The sequence below is a fragment of the Carlito syrichta genome, unplaced genomic scaffold, assembly GCF_000164805.1.
Source record: "Carlito syrichta isolate Samal-C Ts95f unplaced genomic scaffold, Tarsius_syrichta-2.0.1 Scaffold308847, whole genome shotgun sequence".
Classification (NCBI taxonomy): domain Eukaryota; kingdom Metazoa; phylum Chordata; class Mammalia; order Primates; family Tarsiidae; genus Carlito; species Carlito syrichta.
This window is the reverse complement of record NW_007252943.1, coordinates 292,190-296,033: the sequence shown is the minus strand read 5'-3', so window position 1 is coordinate 296,033 and position 3,844 is coordinate 292,190.

The following is a 3,844-nucleotide window of genomic DNA, read 5'->3' as shown; positions in this document are numbered from 1 at the left end:
GGTCACAGTCCCACTCGCGCCGTGGGGACGCGTTTCCAGCCTCCACAGAGTTTCCCTGGCCTGAACCCAGAGTTTGCTCGAGAGCGGCCGGGAGTTGCCGGCTCCCGGGCCCAGCTGGGGAGTTTCTTTTCGGGGGAGGAATGCCTACCTCTCTTGTGAGGGGTGCGGTGGGGGAAACGGAGTGACCCCGGCAGGCTCAGCCCAGGTGAGGGTGGCCGGCTGGGGCCTGAAGCCGGACAGACCGGCGCGCAAAGCGCGGAGCTTTGTTACCTACGCCGGCCCGACTCTCCTGGCTTCCCTCCTCCAAGTTCCTGGGCAAAGCTGGGACCCCAGATGGCCCTGCCGTTGAGGGCAGAAGAAAGGAAGAATTAGGGGCCGCCCCATCTCCTCTAGTTCCTGGGCTGGAGTCCTGAGCCCACCGTGTGCCAGGGCCGAATCCGGGGGCCGGAGGGTCCCAGGCTGTCGCGGTGACTAATGTGTGGAGGCCGCTGCCAAAATCGGGCATGGCCGGCCTGCAGAGGTGCGGACGGGGTTTGTTCTGCTCCTTCCTGGATTTCCATCCTGTCTGTCCTCACAGAGGAAAGGAAATCTCTCTTTCTAAAGGCAGAAAGAGCTCATTCTGGTTTTTCTCAGAGGGCCTCAGCATTTTGAGAAGGGTGTGGCCCTCATCTCTAGGACAGACAGGATCCCCCCCGCCCCCGCAGCTTTTATTTCCTGGCTTGATCACACCTAAGAGTCACCACTGAGGTGTTGGAGTGTCTTACAGAAAAGCGCCAAGCACATCCTCACACATCCTGGATTGGAAATAAAGCCCTCCCCCTTCCAGAACACAAAGTCTTTGGTGGTGGTTCTCGAAGCAGATTTCTTTTGGGCAGCTCTGTGCAGGGGACCTATCCTAGCTGACCACTGTCCTCCTCGTTGGAGAGTGACAGTGGGGAAGGTGGGGGTAGGGAATTGCCTTTTCTGACATCTTCCCGGCCTGGCAGCTGTTGAGGGGTTTTAATGCTGGTGGAATCGTCTCTCCCACTCCTAGTTGTAAAAGAAGAGGTAAGTGTAACCCAGGAAAGAGAACAAACTCCAGGATTTATAGGAGGTGTTTCTGGAGTTGCCCTGTGTTTCTTGTGATGTGTGTGGTGGTTATTGCTCATGGCAGAATCCACATCTGCCCCATAGGAAGTATGGAAGTTTTTTTGTGCAGCTAGGAAGGGGGCCCAGCCATATGGGCTAGAGGCCTGAGCTCACAGGCCTCTTGGGTTGTCTGGTTGGGTTTTGGTGTGGGTCTGCCCGATGTGGCAGCCTTCACTGCTACTGTTTAGAGTTCGGACGTCTAGGGGAGATTCTGGTAGAGAAGGGGCTCTAGTTCAACAAATGCTAAATTCCTAAATTCCTTCCTTGGGAAGATGACTCTGATGTTAATGGATGTTAATCCGGTGACTGGTGTTTACTGGAGGGGAGGAGGAATCCTGTAGGGGAAGTTAGAGCAGACTGAGGGTTTGGGATGGGAGGTCTGGAATCTCCTCGGGGGTTGGAGGGATGTCTTGTGCTCAACAAAGGAACATTTTAATGAGAGCCTTAAATCAATTCCACCAAATGTGCCTTGGTGTGGAACCTGTCCATGTGTTGTAAACAATTTTAGCCGAGGCCGAGGCGCCTGCTGTCTTCTAGTGAAAAATCCTGGGATGCGACCTACCCCCAGACGCATGACTTCAGGGGGCAACGATTTTTTAATAGAGCGCAGCAGATTTTTCCATTTCATTGTTTAACTGTATAATTAACTGGAGTTGTAGTGAGACCTCACACTAAAAAGGCTGGAGTAAAGGACCTAGGCCGGCTGGGCTTGTGGATTAGACCATTTTGAAGTCTGGGTAATTACGCCATAAATGGCTGAGTTACTTTCCAAACTTTGAGATCCCATTGTGATAAATATGGTGGAGGAGGAGGAGGTTTGACGCTTGAAACCTGGGATTCTTAACCCCAACTGGGTGAATGGTCAGTTGTGGTTACAGTCCATTCCCATCCCCCCTCCCTGGTTTCTTTCCTCCAGGCTCTTGTTTCTCTGGGGAAATTGAGTCGTCACATTCTGGGATAGGCTGTCCTGCAGATTCCTCAAAGCTCTGCAGCCTGTAATTCAGGCCTAGGAGTCACTTTTATCAGTGATGGCTTTTCTCAGCTGTTGGAAAGCTTGGTAGCAGGGCAAGGATGATCTTCAAATCACTTGCCAAAGGATTCAACTCCTGGCGTTCAGAACAACCTTGAGTGGTGGACAGAGTTCAGACTATGGAGATGAAGTTCAGTAGTCCTCGATATCCAGGGAGAGGGATTGGTTCCAGGACTCCTTGAGAATACCAAAATCCAAAAATGCTCAAGTCCTTCATGTAAAATGGTGTGATATTTGCATATAACTTACACACATCCCCCCATGTACTTTAAATCATCTTTAGATTACTTATAATACCTAATACAATGTAAATGCTTTGTGAATAGTCGTTATAACTGTATTTTTTAAATGTTGTATTTTTCACCGGGCTCGGTGGCTCAGCCTGTAATCCCGTGCCTTGGGAGGCTGAGGTGAGTGGATTGCCTGAACCCGCGGGTCCAAGACTCACCTGGGCAACTTGGTGAGACCTCATCTCTACAATAAATCAAAAATTAGCCTGGTGTGGTAGTGCGTGCCTGTAGTTCCAGCTACTTGGAAGGCTGAGGCGGAAGGATCACCGGAGCCCAGCAGGTTGAGGCTGCGGTGGCCGGGAGCAGCCACTGCACTCTAGTCTGGGCAACAGAGTGAGACTCCAACTCAAAAAAAAAAAAAAAAAATTTGTACTTTCTACTTTTGTATTGTTATTACATATTTTTTTTCTGAATGTATTTGATCCTCAGTTGGTTGAGTCCATGGATGTGGAGCCCACAGACCCTGAGTCTCTGGGCAAATTTCTTGACCTCTCTGTTTGTCTCTTCTATCAAGGTACTTACTTACTGGAGTTGTGTTGAGGATTAAATAGAATGAAGTATGTCTAAAAAAGTATCCCTTCTTTGATCTTCTCTCTTCTGTAGTGTGCTTCGAATATACCTTCAACTTTGCAGTCATTCCCCATAATAAGCATGTTCTTTTTTTTTGAGTTGGAGTCTCACTCTGTCACCCAGACTGGAGTGCAGTGGCCGCTTCTGGCCATCGCAGCCTCGACCTGCTGGGCTCCAGCGATCCTTCCGCCTCAGCCTTCCAAGTAGCTGGAACTACAGGCGCTCGCTACCATGCCTGACTAGTTTTTGATTTATTGTAGAGATGGGGTCTCGCCAAGTTGCCCGGGCGGGTCTTGAACCTGCAGGCTCAGGCAATCCACTCACCTGAGCCTCCCAAAGCGCTAGGATTACAGGCTGAGCCACCGAGCCTGGCTAATAAGCATTTTCCACCTACTGGAATCCTTCTGGCTATAATCCAGCTGGCCTGTTTGCTGTTTCCTGAAACATACCTGGTTTTCTCCAACTTTGCTTTCCTCTCGAGCCAGTCCCCTGGTGTGTATTGCTTTCTCCCATCTCTCTTGCCCAGCCCCATCTCCATTTCTTCCCTGAAGCTGTCCTATTTCTCCTGCCAGAAAGTGGTTGCCTGTAGAACTTCTAGATTCTGTCATTCTTAGGATGACTTCCAAATTTTTGCCCCATTGGGTTTTAATTTACTGAAGGGCTCCCCCTGTAGAATACAGTACTAATTTATAATGGTCCTTATCTAGATGTATTGAAAAAGTAAATGAACCTTTGGATGCAAGTCGGAGTAATCAAGGGCAAAGTTAAATGACCCCTTTGCATTCTAGGCATTTGGAGTCTTTTGTGCCCTTTACAACTTCTCTGG